The sequence below is a fragment of the Bos taurus genome, chromosome 29, assembly GCF_002263795.3.
Source record: "Bos taurus isolate L1 Dominette 01449 registration number 42190680 breed Hereford chromosome 29, ARS-UCD2.0, whole genome shotgun sequence".
NCBI lineage: Eukaryota > Metazoa > Chordata > Mammalia > Artiodactyla > Bovidae > Bos > Bos taurus.
This window is the reverse complement of record NC_037356.1, coordinates 47,247,297-47,261,809: the sequence shown is the minus strand read 5'-3', so window position 1 is coordinate 47,261,809 and position 14,513 is coordinate 47,247,297. Positions and strand designations below refer to the sequence as shown.

The 14,513-nt window shown below is 52.2% G+C and overlaps 1 protein-coding gene across 3 annotated transcripts in view; it reads right to left on the bottom strand.

The window, feature by feature from the left end:
* The window catches only part of ANO1 (anoctamin 1), a 189,774-nt gene that overhangs the window by 96,685 nt on the left and 78,576 nt on the right, over positions 1-14,513 (bottom strand). The window lies entirely within an intron of this gene.

Sequence of the window (14,513 nt, the reverse complement as noted above, 5' to 3'; positions counted from 1 at the left end):
CCCCTGCTTGCTGCGTGCCCGCCCTGTCCAGCTCCTCCCCGAAGCCCCCACTTACCGAATATTTAGTACTTTTGTGCCCAACCATGAGCAGAGTCTGGAACACAGTTCATCTCATAGAACCCACAGCCTGAGCCTCCTGTTGCAGAGGGGGCTGGGGGTTTCAGAGGCCAAGAACAGGGGGTGGGCCCCTGCAGAGCTGCCTGCACTCCTTGTGTGATCTCTGCTACCTCCCTGAGGGATGGGGAAGGTGGCTTTGATCTCTCTCCTCCCTGGGCTAGCAGGGGCCCGGCCCCTGGTAGGTGTTCCTGGGTCATTTTTAATCCCCCGTCCCTGCAGGAGGGGGATGAAGGTCTCCAGAGGCAGCCATGCTCCGCTTTAGCCTTTGGGGTTCACACTAGCAACCCTGCCCAGTGGGGATGGTATCTCCTTTTTTCCTGCCTCTCCATTTCCCGTTTGTTCCTCTAGGTATGTTCCGAATGCCACTTCCTCCAGAAAGCCACCCTGGACGGCCCCTCACTCAGGCCCAAGAGCGTGTCTATACCTCGACGACAGCACTTTCTTTACTCCGCTTGGTCTTGCAGTGGGTTCCTGCAGTTGCTGCTGTGACACAGTCCATGAGTCAGAGTCGGAACCACTGAGCGACCAGCACTTTCACTGGTTTCATTTTCCATACAGTTGATGCTCAATAGTTGCACGGCCGGAAAAGCAGAGACATTATTTTGCCAACAAAGGTTCGTCTAGTCAAGGCTATGGTTTTTCCTGTGGTCATGTATGGATGTGAGAGTTGGACTGTGAAGAAGGCTGAGCGCCAAAGAATTGATGCTTTTGAACTGTGGTGTTGGAGAAGACTCTTGAGAGTCCCTTGGACTGCAAGGAGATCCAACCAGTCCATTCTGAAGGAGATCAGCCCTGGGATTTCTTTGGAAGGAATGATGCTAAAGCTGAAACTCCAGTACTTTGGCCACCTCATGTGAAGAGTTGACTCATTGGAAAAGACTCTGATGCTGGGAGGGATTGGGGGCAGGAGGAGAAGGGGACGACAGAGGATGAGATGGCTGGATGGCATCACTGACTCGATGGATGTGAGTCTGAGTGAACTCCGGGAGTTGGTGTTGGACAGGGAGGCCTGGCGTGCTGCGATTCATGGGGTCACAAAGAGTCCGACACGACTGAGCGACTGATCTGATGTGATCTGAGGAGCATTCAGGGTCTACAGAAATGATGGCAAGCTGCCTTCTAAGGTCCTGGTAGCAGCAGCCTGTTTTGGCTTCAAGAATGGATTCTGGGATCGGACAGGATGGGGTGGGGGAGACGGGGTGGGGGAGACGGGGTGGCTTCTGTTTCCGCTCTGGCACTGTCCAGCCCTGTGACCTTGGGCCAGTCTCCTTAAACCTCATGGAGCCTCCGTCTTCTCCCGTGAATGTCTAGCGTGTGTGAGCTCAGTCCTGGGCTGCGGGGAGCAGCGCTGGGCAGTGGCGGCCATGGTCAAGATCACTACTCCTGTCATCTTGTCATTGCCATGACCTTCTCCCCTCCCCCATTCAGGCTCAAGTCTGTCAGTTTCTTGAACTTGGAGAAAAGCAAGAAGGTTACTCCATCCTTGGGCTGGCCTTGCCAACAGGAGCTGAGTGGCACTAAAGGACTCTTTGCCTACTACACCTTGGACAGCTAGAGTTGGTTTGGAGAAGTGTGCTGGCTGCCCAAAGGCCCATCAGAAACAGTTTTCCACGGTCTCTGCCACACCTGGGAGATCTTGCCCCTTAAAGTTCAGGTTTTTGAGATTGGGAAGACTCATCACACACACACACAGGATTATGTAACTTCCTTCATCCTTCTTGGTAAACCACCAGGACTGGGTAACCTTAATGTACCATCTTTCTAAATTCATTTTTAAGTGGCAAAGAGTCTTGCTGACGTCAGTGAGATACAGTTTGTGAAGAAAGAGCGAAAAGGTAATTCCTCGGCTCTGGGGACATTGACATTCCCACACGTTTGGGAGGTGATGCTTGACCACTGACCCGGGACGGGCTCTGGGGCTTGTGCCTGAGACCCGGGGGCTGCAGGGAGGGGACCGTGTCTTAGGCTGGGCAGCTCCCTGTGTCCTCCCAGGCCAGTGCTCCCTGCGGCATCACCTCAAAGGCTGTGTTTCTCCTCTTGTCTCTGTGGTTCATGCCTTCGCGTGTTCAAGCTATCTGCTTGCCTGTACAGCATCCCTTTCTCCGCTGCACATCAGTAGATGTCCCTGTTCTGCTCCCCTCCCTCATCCGTTTCCTCCTGCCCCCTCTCCTAGTCTTCCCAGGAGGATGGTGTAGAGGTGCTTCATCAAAAGGAGGGGAAGTGCCCAGAGCAGGTACAAGGATGTGTCAGCCGGGACCAACTCTGACTGCGGGCTGCTTACGGCCTGGACCAGGGGCGGAGGTGGGGTTGTGGCTCTTGGATCTGGGGATCCCAGGGACCAACAAGAAGTGAAAACAACATTCCTCTCAAATCAGGAAGGGGGGATGGGATTCTTCTAGAGAGATGCCTCTAGAAGTAGTGCGAGTAGAAGGACTTCGCACGCATGCATGCTAAGTCGCTCCAGTTGTGTCCGACGCTTTGCGACAACATGGACTGTATCCCGCCAGGCCCCTCTGTCCATGGGATTCTCCAGGCAAGATACTGCAGTGGGTTGCCATGCCCTCCTCCAGGGGATCTTCCCGACCCAGGGATTGAACCTACATCTCTTATATCTCCTGCACTGGCAGGCAGGTCTTTACCACTAGTGCCCTCCTGGGGAGCCCCGAAAGACTTTAAAGAGTGCCTTGTGTTCTGGTGATGGTTTCTCCTTCTGGGTTCGCTGCCTTCCGTTGGCTGTCTCACGGGCCGTCACGTTGGAATTCTGTCTCTCCTCTGAGTCGCTATTTGCTTATAAACAGATTTTCTAGATAAACTGTTGCATCGACTTTGCGTTTTCTTCTTTTTTGACTCAGTGATTCTCATGGTTGAAAATCCACGGGGACTGATTTCACCAGCAGGGTTAATTCTCGTTCACGAGTTACTAAAACCTGGGCTCATTAACTTTTATTATGGGAAGATCTGGACCTCCCGGCTCGCTGTGTTCCACCACCGTGCTGCCCTTTCCTGTCCCTGTGACGTCACCCACCTTTGGGCACTTTCGGCTTTGCTGACATTTTTAATAGTCCCCAGGAGTGCAGGCACAAAGTGACAAGGGACACAGGAGAGGAGACTTAGCACACAGCTGGCTGAGTGTCTCCTCTGCAAGAAGCTCTAGAGGGGCTCCTTTCCGCTTTGGAACATCAGTTTCATTTCCTGCACGTTGGGTGTGATCAAGAACGTCTTGCCGTCTGCCTGCCTAGTGCACATGTCTGAGCCTTGCCGGGCGAGCAAATCAAGCTTTGCAGAGCAAGCAGAAGAGGGCATGGTGAGCCCGAGGCAGGGGTCATTCCCGCCAGGGTCTCTCTGATAAGGTGCTCTGCCGGATGGTGTGGGTGGGGATGGGGTCTCTCCGCTTGGCTCTAAACACAGCTGGAGCTGGACCGTAATTTGCCTGGGGGCGGTCCTGTGCCATGTAGGATGCTCAGCAGCCTCCCTGACTCCCTCCCACCCCTCCCTCCCCAGTGTGACAACCAAACACATCTCCAGACATTGTCAGGTGTCCCCTGGGGCAAAACCACTCCCTGTTGAGAACCCTGCTCCCAGGCATCAAAGGGAGACCCAGGAGGTTGATCTTCCCACCTCTGTTTCTCTGATGAAGACGGAAGCCTAGCGAGGTCCTTGGCTTTTTATTAGAGGCTCATGAGGTGGGAGTTTGGGGTTGTTTTTAATAAAATACACAGATGCCTCCCTGTCCCCCAGAGCTGCTCTCATTTGGTGGAGGGGCTGGCAGAATCCAGGGCACGCCAGTCTGCTCTGCCCCTCAGTTCTGGCCATGCCTGCTCGGGGAGCCGTCTTCCCAGGATGGATCTCTGTGCTCAGTGGTGCTAAATAAATGCTGCTGAGTCATGGGCTTCCCGGGTGGGGAGAGGAGCATGGAAGAAGTGAGAAGCTCATGACTCAGGGCTATTGTGAGCACAGGCCCCCCCATCCTCCGCTAGCTGGGCCCCTCGCCCCCCTTGCCTTGGAATATCCGGTGGGCAATCCCTGTAGAAAGAAATGAATGCCCTACAGGTATATGACCTAACCTGCTAAAACTGACTGGGATGTAATTATCCCCAGGGGAGACATGCCTGGGGCATTTATAACTGAGATATGGTGGGCGGGAGACTGGACCCCTGTCATTTCCTTCCCTCGAATGATGTCAGAACCCTGAGCAGAAGCTGGCGAGCTGCAGCTGGACGGGGACACTCTGCGGGCATGGAGTCTGCCAGCTCAGGGCTCTGGACCGCGGCCAAAGCATGAAGTTCTGTCTGGGGGATTTCCCCCCACAACGGAATCCATGGATGTTGTTTCCATCAGCGGGTTTTCAGACGTTAATCCAAGGCCTGCCTTTTGAGAATTCCTAGGAACTCTAAAAACACGCCCAGGGTAAGTTAGAACCCAGCTCCTCACCTCCTGGAAGCCCTTCTGGCTTGACTGGCATTGCTCATCTCTGTTCTGCTGCCTCCTTCCAGGCACTCAAGCCCATTTCTGCTCCACCCTCCTCATGCCTTCTGCTTTATTCCTGCACTCTTCACCACCCCTCCTATCTTTGGCACAATACAGATTTCCCTGTTTGTTTATTTGTTTAACAAGCAGTGGGGCAGCACTTACTACAAGCCAGAAGCGTGCTAAGCTCTCTGCAAACATCAACTCACATTCTTACAGTGATTACAACCAGCTGCAAGTGAATTCACACAGATGTATCCCCTCCCCAGCCCTGACCCTGCCTGGGGTCCTTTCTTTGGAGATTTGGGGAGAAGTCCAGACCGAGTTTCCAATAGTTCCTTCACACTAGTGATCCTACAGGTATCATGACCCAAATCCCCATGATGATGAAGCCTGAGCATCAGAAATCCCACCCACCAGAGATAGAATGCAGGATGCGACTGGGCCAGCCCTGGACCACCCTGCCCAGCAGAGTGTGGAGACTCTGCTCACAGTATGCTGATTGCCTGCTTCTTAAAATGAAAGCCCCATCCAAAGGCCTAATGTTCCTTCTTGGGGCTTGAAAGAATGAAATAGCTTCAGCCTGCCCTGCTCTGAGTAGCAGCCATTTCCTTTCATCAACGTTCTCCAAGAGAATAAAAGATTTCCAAGTGCCACACACAGGTCACTCTCATCTGGGCTTACACCACACTAGGTGAGCTTTCAGGATCGTGGAGCCCCTGAGAGATGAGAACGAGGTGCTCTGGGCAGAAGGTGGCGTGAATCCCCAGTCTGCAGAGCTGGGATGTTGCTCAGCCAGTGCCCTTGGAGTGTGTGAACCCAGGGAGTTGCTCTCACCCACACAGCCCAGCCGCCTGCCTCTTCCACACGCACGCGTGCACGTATCGAAGTGCATCACACGCATTATTGCCTCCTGCGTTCAGTGGCCACACACAACCCTCTATTTCCTTAAAGACCCTTATGTCACAGCCTGGGTTGGCTACCTGAGTCTCCTTCTAGAGCGGATCCTCTTGGACTACCCTGTGTGACCTTACATGGCTTCCCCAAAGATCAAGCAAAACCAGAAATCCTTGGACGGAAGACCAGGCTTAGCTGTCGTTATGGGAAGATCCTGGAGCTTTCCTGTGAGATTCCAGAGTCAGAATAAAAGATCTGGGTTTTTGTGGGGCCATGACCTTTCCCAGCAAAGCTCGCTGTTCCTGTCGTTGTGCCTTCGCTTGTGAGTGGTTCAGGGCAGAGCTTCTGTTTTGTGTCACGACCTCCGCTAGGTCCAGAGCCTCCATCCTGCAGCCGAGCTGCTGGGCTGCAAGCTTCTCTCGGGTACAAGCTCACTGCATCCAGTGTTCTGGGGCTTGCCTGGCTGGACACCTAGCCCAAAGCAAAGACCCGATGTTTTGGGGAGGTGTGAAAGAGCAGATGAACAGGGGCACCAGCTCTTCCTGTCCCAGTGCTGGTGATCAGAACTTGGAACTTCCTCTGGGTTTGGCACCCTGGAACTCATCCTCCTGGTGTAACTTTCTCATGCATTAAAGGAGTAGATTTTAGAGCCTTATGCAACAGCACTGTCCAGTAGGAACGTGATGTGAACCACCGGCAATTTGCAATGCTGAAATAGCTATGCAATATTTCAGTTGCTAAGTCATGTCCGACCCTTTGCGACCGCATGGACTGCAGCACGCCAGGCTTCCCTGTCCTTCACTATCTCCCAGAGTTTGCTCAAATTCATGTCCATTGAGTCGGTGATGCTCTCTAACCATCTCATCCTCTGCTGTATTACAAGAATAAAAATCATCAGGGAAACTGATAAAATACCGTGTGTAGTTTGTTCTATAAAATGTTATCTTTTCAACATGTGATCTGTATAAAAACTGTTGAAGAGCTAGTTGACATTCTTTTTGCCCCGTAAGAATTTGAGATCTAATGTGTGTTTTATGCGTGCACAGAATATCCCAGTTCAGACAAGCCCTGTTTCAAGGGCCTGAACAGCCCAGCTACTGTTACATAGCCCAGCTACATAACAAGAAGCCTTTTCTTATTATGCAGGGCAACTGTGTTGGATGGCTGTTATTTCTGCTTTATGTTTTCTGTGTTTTCTAAGATTTCTGCGATGAACACAAATTAGTTTTATCACCAGGAAAAGGGAGACTATTATGAAAAACTCTGACATACCATACTGCCTGTGGGGTTATATCAGACCCTTTTGATTGAGGAAAAATGGCCACTTTAGGAAACCACCTTTGCTAAGGGCCAATTGGAGACACATTCCTAAAATATTTTGACAGTTTAGTCTTTAATTACAAACCTCTCTGATTACACGGATGGCCACACAGGCTTTTTAGTGGAGGAGGAAAGAGAACTCTCTATTTCCAGACCTGAAAGGCATCATCTGACCCACCGGAGGGCATCCTCCGTGGTCCTCAAGCTAAGCACCAGTTCAGCCACGTGTGAGCTGTCTGTGCCCACTACCTGAGCGTGGGAGCAGATGTTGTCTGAGATGCTGGCCCAGAGCATGGGGTGGGGTGTCTTCTCCTGCTGCCCAGAGGACTCCTTGACCCTTGGGCTCCTGGCCCCTGGCTCTTCTGATAGCACTGCCTGGGCTGAAGGGGGGAGGGGTCTTTCATTCACTCACCCATGACTTACCCACTCCTTCATTCACTCACTCATTGATTCATCCGTTCACTCGTTCACTCATTCATCATTCTCACATTCATTCATTCAGATCACTCACTCATTCACTCATTCGCTCATTCACAGATGCGCTCATTCATTCATTCATCCATTCACTCATCTGCTTGCCCATCCCTGCACTCGTCCTCTGGTTGCCTACCCCATCCATCCATTTCTGTTTCTCTCTGCAGATTTCACCCCACCCCCCACCCACTGCATAATTCCCTTCATTGTCTCCTTTCTTGTCTGCCCCACCCCTTCTCTTGGCTAGAATGTCAGCTCCGGGCTATTTTGTTGTGATTCATTCAGTGACTTCAGATTTCCGTGCCTGAAAATGACACCAGAAAGTAAGCCATGAGGACCGAGGGCAAAGGAACAGAACTGAGCCGGTCTTTCAGTGAGTGTGGGCCCTGAAGCATTTTCTATTAAGATGTGAAATATTTGGAGGAAGGGAGAGAGTGAGAGAGAGGAATGTCTGTGTAACCCACGAGGAATTCACTTGGCCCCTTCAACCTCTGCGCACGCATGCATGCACGCACGCACGCACACACATACACACATGGTCACACAGAGACCAACTCATCCTAAAGCATTAAACATGGGCCCACAGCGTGTAACCTCCCCCTGAGGCAGGAGGTAGATGGGCCACCCACCCTGGAAAGCAGCTGACGTTCATTCCCCGTGGACAGAAACTCCAAAATATCAATTGTATGACAACCGAAAGAGGAGGCTGGGCCCTGCCCTGATAAAAGATAAGAGACCACGGATTTCTCATTCTCAAAGTCAAGGAGCCCTTCCCAACTAGAAAGTTCCTTGGAGGTCAGAGAGGGGACACCACCTGACGTAAGTGATGTCAACTACCCATAGGCCACTTCACCAGAATCCATTTCGGCTGAGAGACGCTCACGCACACGTGGGAGTTTCCTCAAGTAAACCAAATAGGGACTCAGAACCCGGCAAAGCAAGATGATTGGCCAAAGGAAGTGAAGCGAAGTCGCGTGTCCGACACTTAATGACCCCATGGACTGTAGCCCGCCAGGCTCCTCTGTCCATGGGATTTTCCAGGTAAGAGTACTGGAGTGGATTACCATTCCCTTCTCCAGGGGATCTTTCCAACCCAGGATTGAACTTGTGCCTCCTGCATTGCAAGCAGACACTTTACCATCTGAGCCACCGGGGATGCCCCAAATGAAACCCAGAAGCGATGCCCCATAAAAGTGATTCAAACCACCACAAGGGCACGACTCTCCCTGTGAGTCGCCCTGTGTGTCTACATACGTACAGTACTCTTTTTCCTTCTGATAAACACTTGTTTCTCTACTTTTCATCTTCGTGGGAATTCTTTTCTGCAAAGCCAAAGGGCCAGGGCCTTGTCGCTGACCACTGGTCTAGTGGCTAGGATCTGGGGCTCTCACCACTGCGGCCTGACCTCAACCTCTGGCTGGAAACTGATGCCTCACTTCAAGCTGCTTCAGGCCGAGGCCACGGAGGTCACGTCCTCACACTTACACGGTCCACCCAGAAGTTCATCCCCACCGCAACCCAGATCCTCCAGGATCTGCAGTCCTGCAGATCTCAGAGGGTCCAGGCCTGCCCCTTCTGTGGTGCCTGCACCCTGGCCTACAACACCATCACTTCCCAAAGCGGTGTCTGAGAGCCAGTTTCTCTGCTTGGAGTGTGAGAATTATTACATCTGAAATCAGGCTTTATGGAAAACCAAATGTTTCTTTTTCGCTCCCTGCCTTGCTGAAGCTCCAATACTTTGGCCACCTGATGTGAAAAGACCCTGATGCTGGGAAAGACTGAGGGCAGGAGGAGAAGGGGGCAACAGAGGATGAGATGGTGGGATGGCATCATTGACTCAGTGCACATGAGTTTGAGCAAACTCTTGGAGTTAGTGAAGGACAGGGAAGCCTGGCGTGTTTCAGCCCTTGGTTTCCCAAAGAGTCAGACACGACTGAACAGAACAACAAGAACCAACAACAACTCCTTCCACCCACCCTTAAGTGGCAGGAGAACCCCTTGGAGGAGGAATTTTTAATTAATTGATGTCTTATTCCACAATTCTATTCTCAGGGCAAGTTCCTTGAGGTGTTTATAACCATCCACTTTTCCCTCCTGCGTGGACTGCAAGGAGATCCAACCAGTCCATTCTGAAGGACATCCGCCCTGGGATTTCTTTGGAAGGAATGATGCTAAAGCTGAAACTCCAGTACTTTGGCCACTTCATGCAAAGAGTTGACTCACTGGAAAAGACTCTGATGCTGGGAGGGATTGGGGGCAGGAGGAGAAGGGGATGACAGAGGACGAGATGGCTGGATGGCATCACCGACTCGATGGACATGAGTTTGAGTGAACTCTGGGAGTTGGTGATGGACAGGGAGGCCTGGCGTGCTGCAATTCATGGGGTCGCAAAGAGTCCGATAGGACTGAGCCATTGAACTGAACTGAACTTCTTCCCTATTTGGCAGAGAGGCTGACCTCTGACCTCAGCCCCAGACCCCTCCTCTTCCTGGAGGAGTCACTCCTGGCTCCTTCCAGACCCTTTCAGAAGAGAAAGCCCACCTGGTCCTTTGTTGGGGAGGACATCAGTGCTCCCAATTCCTTTTGTTAGGCAGTTAGAATAGAAAAAAGGAGTCCAAGATGGTGGTTAGAGGAAGCTGTGATTAGAAGAACCGCGCAGAGCACAAAGAAAGAATGGGAAAGCCCACAAAAAGGGGCACCGCAGGCTACAGCGGGAATCTCCGGGGGAAGGCACGCCCAGCACACCCCTTTGCCTGATTGGCCTTGAGCACATGCCTTATTTACATTCCCTTCCCTGATTGGTCTTGGGTACAAGCCCTGTTTTGCCTGGGACAGAACCAATCAGGGTTCCGGGACGCTTAGGGGAGGGAACAAAGGACATAAAAAGGGAGACCTAACCGGAGTGGAACCACTCCCATGGGGGTGGGTCTACTCTTACGTCTTGAGCGTGTACTACTTGCTGCTTGCCTAGCAAATCTTGCCTGCCTGAACTGTCCTGGCCTGTCCTTTCAATTCTTTGCTAGGATGAGAAAAGAACCGAGGGAAAAACACCGACCTGATAATTTCAAAAGGAAAACAAGGGGGACAAAAGACTCCAGATGGTGTCCTGAGATGGGTCCAGGCCCTTGTGAGCAGATGCACGTCAATCGCTTTGTGAGGAGAAGTGTATTGAGGGGGCGCTCTGCCATCCAGGGGGAGTCCAAACCTCTCGGCCCCCCCAGCCTGAGAACGGACACAGGGCCTATGGCTTTGGGCTGTGACTCTGGCACACAGGCCCCTGCCTCAGAGCTGGATGGACCTCTGTGGCTGCCGTGACATCTGTGGTCAGCTTGCAAGGGAGGAACCAGGTGGCAGGCCCCACCTCCTTCTCCCATCGTAGCCTTGTGGACTTCTGGGACCGTAAGAGGAGACTGCTCTTCCTCAGATGAGGGCTGGATCTCCTCTCCGTGGCCAGACACTTGCTAATGGCTTCACAGGAGTGACCTTTCCCCCTCGGGTCTCTGCTCAGGCATCACCTTTCCAGAAGGCCTTCCCCATCCCCTAACCCCGCCCCTTTGCTTCGAAGCAATTGTCACCCGATTGTTGACTTTCTCTTTATGCCAGAGAATCAGGGCCCTTATCTGTCACTCTGAGGTGTTCTCAGCACCCTGCAAAGCAGACAGCAGGTTGTAAAAATATTGGTAGAAAGTGTGAATGAGTGATTATGTGTGCTTTGCTGGCATCCACAGACCCCAGTACCATGCAGAGCAAGCACTGTTGCGACTAACAGGTAATTCTAATCTGATTCAAACAACCCCTGAGTCACCCGCCTTGGTTGCAGAAGGCCTGGAATCTTCACAAATGGGTTCTCCCCCAGGAGCCGAGATGATGGAGGGGCTATGGGAGGGAGTCCGGGGGCCTCTGGTCCAGAAGCTGCAGGACCCCGGGGAGGAGCCCTCATCAGATCTCTGACCTGCAGGAGGGAGGGAGCAGGGCTGGGCTCCAGGCAGCAGTGCTTCCGGGCGGTGCTAGTGGTGCAGAATGTGCCTGCCAGTGCAGGAGACGCGTGAGTCCTGGGTTCCATCCCTGCAGCGGGAAGGCCCCCTGGAGAAGGGAATGGCAACCCATCCCAGTATTCTTGCCAGGAGAATCCAGTGGACAGGGGAGCCTGGTGGGCCACAGTCCATGGGGTCACAAACAGCAGAACACGACTGAGTGGCCGAGTACTGTCAAAGTCCCACTGTGTGCGGCCAGGGAGCTGTGAGCCCCAGACACAAGCAGGGAGACACAAGTGCCCACACAGAGCTTTACGGTCACCCAGGGAAGTCAGAAAACCAGGGGAGAAGCCCGAGGAAGAAAGAAGGATCACGGTAGGTTCTGGAAAGTTCTCCAGAGCCAGTGGTTCTCAGCTGAGCCCTAAACGGTGACCGGGGAACCAGGAGGATGAAGAGGAGGGGACAGCTGCTCCAGGGAGCGAGCGGGTCTGCAGCTGAGGGCCCCAGGGGTCTGGGAGGGGAGATGGTGAAGCCTGGAGGGAAGGGAGGGCAGTGGGGAAGGCTGAGGGCCGCCGGTTCATCCATCTTATCGGAGTCCCTCCACCCCTGTCTGCAGTGCTGTTCCTCAGTCCCCCTAATGTTACAAGGGGACACACACACAGAGTGGGGGGGCAACTTCCCATGAGTGGCCACAGTGGCCTCACCACGAAGGGGACATGCACAACCACTCAGGAGAGGGAGACCTTGGGAAGACTTTGACAACCAGACTCTGTTTTCATGCAAATAAAAGGATTTCTAATGATTGCCTTGCTGCTTCCTTTTTAAGAGCAAAGGGGTGGGGGTTGGATGGGGGAGGGACCAAGCCAGCTGAGTTGGTGCGTGTGTGTGTGTGTGCGCGGGGTGGGCACCTCCTCCCTCCTGACTGTGGTGCGGCTGTGCCTGGGTGGGGGGGGCGCCCTTCATCCACCGTCCACCGTGGTGGGGACGTCAAGATGATGGGCTGGCTTCATCCCTGTGCGTGGAGGTTTTTAACATTCTGCAGGAGAGCAGACATCTCTGCTTCCAGGCTTGGGAGACCCACAGAACCAGCCCATCGTGGGAATGATGTCCAGGATTTAGTCGGCCGTCCAACAAATCTCCCGCACCTCACCCTTGCCCGGACAAGCAGCCACACTTCTCTACTCCCTGTCCTCGATCAGGCCATGAATCACTCTCAACTGCACATTTTCAAAACCTTTTGTTCTGGGACATGGGCAGATGCCAGCCAAGTGAGGACTCGGGGTCAGCAGCTTGGTGTGTGTGACTGCTTGGGCTCTAGAGTGGCCCTCCTAGAGAGCATCCTCTTCCGTCCTTAACTCCTTTTCTCCTGTAACCACCTGAATGTCTGCATTGCAGCCCTAAGCTCTTCATTGAGGCAGCAAAGCTCATGAGAAGAGGCAAACTACTGATCTATTCCATGCAATTTTTGTTACTGTTCAGTGTCCCAGTCATGTCCGACTCTCTTCGACCCCATGGACTGCAGCACGCCAGACTCCCCTGTCCTCCACTGTCTCCTGGAGCTTGATCAAACTCATGTTCACTGAGTCGGTGATGCCATCCAACCATCTCATCCTCTGTCATCCCCTTCTCCTCCTACCCTCAATCTTTCTTAGCTTCAGGGTCTTTTCCAATGAGTCAGCTCTTCACATGAGGTGGCCAAAGTATTGGAGCTTCAGCTCCCGACTCAGTCCTTCCAATGAATATTCAGGGTTGATTTCCTTTAGGATTGACTGGTTTGATATCCTTTCAGTGAAAGGGACTCTCAAGAGTCTTCTCCAACACCACAGTTCCAAAGCATCAATTCTTTGGTGCTCCGTCTTCTTTACGGTCCAGCTCTCACAGCTGTACACGACTACTGGAAAAACCATAGCTTTGACAATTCAGTTCAGTTCAGTCGCTCAGTTGTGTCTGACTCTTTGAGACCCCGTGAATCATAGCACGCCAGGCCTCCCTGTCCATCACCAACTCCCGGAGTTCACTCAGACTCAAGTCCATCGAGTCGGTGATGCCATCAGCCATCTCATCCTCTGTCATCCCCTTCTCCTCCTGTCCCCAATCCCTCCCAGCATCAGAGTCTTTTCCAATGAGTCAACTCTTCACATGAGGTGGCCAAAGTATTGGAGTTTCAGCTTCAGCATCAGTCCTTCCAATGAACACCCAGGACTGATCTCCTTTAGGATGCACTGGTTGGATCTCCTTGCAGTCCAAGGGACTCTCAAGAGTCTTCTCCAACACCACAGTTCAAAAGCATCAATTCTTTGGTGCTCAGCTTTCTTCACAGTCCAACTCTCACATCCATACATGACCACTGGAAAAACCATAGCCTTGACTAGACAGATCTTTGTTGGCAAAGTAGTATCTCTGCTTTTCAATATGCTATCTAGGTTGGTCATAACTTTCCTTCCAAGGAGTAAGTGTCTTTTAATTTCATGGCTGCAATCACCATCTGCAGTGATTTTGGAGCCCCCAAAATAAAGTCTGACACTGTTTCCACTGTTTCCCCATCTATTTCCCATGAAGTGATGGGACCAGATGCCATGATCTTAGTTTTCTGAATGTTGAGCTTTAAGCCAACTTTTTCATTCTCCTCTTTCACTTTCATCAAGAGGCTTTTGAGTTCCTCTTCATTTTCTGACATAAGGGTGGTGTCATCTGCATATCTGAGGTTATTGATATTTCTCCCGGCAATCTTGATTCCAGCTTTGACAATTACTAAAGTGTAAATGACTTTTTCTTCCCACATACTTTTCCTAGATGAACAGAGCAACCAGCATCAGGCCCACAGACATCTGGGGATCGGGGAAGTGGAGGAAGGGGAAAAACTCATGGCAAAGGGAAAGGGAAGAAAAGTTAGAGAGAAGAGGGAAAAAGGAAAACCTTTATTTTCTGTTGGTCTGACCTGGACCCAGTCTTTCACTGACCACTGCCTCAACTCTGGAGGCCAGTGTAAACAGGGAGGGATCCGCATCTGTCTGACCTCTAGGGGCAATTTTAAAGCTCATCTCAATCCAGGGCATCCCGCTGAAAAATCTCTCCAGAGCAGAAATAGGACCAAGAACAGAGGAAAAGTGCTGAGGCCCAACAAATGGCTCACGATGGGGATGAGGAACCTCTTTCTCAGATAAGCATCTGGACTTAAAGAAGTGTTCCTTCCCGTCTGTGGGGCTGAGGTCAGAGAACCAGCCCTGGGGCGGGAGGCGGGTGGGAGAGAGGCGAAGGAGCCAC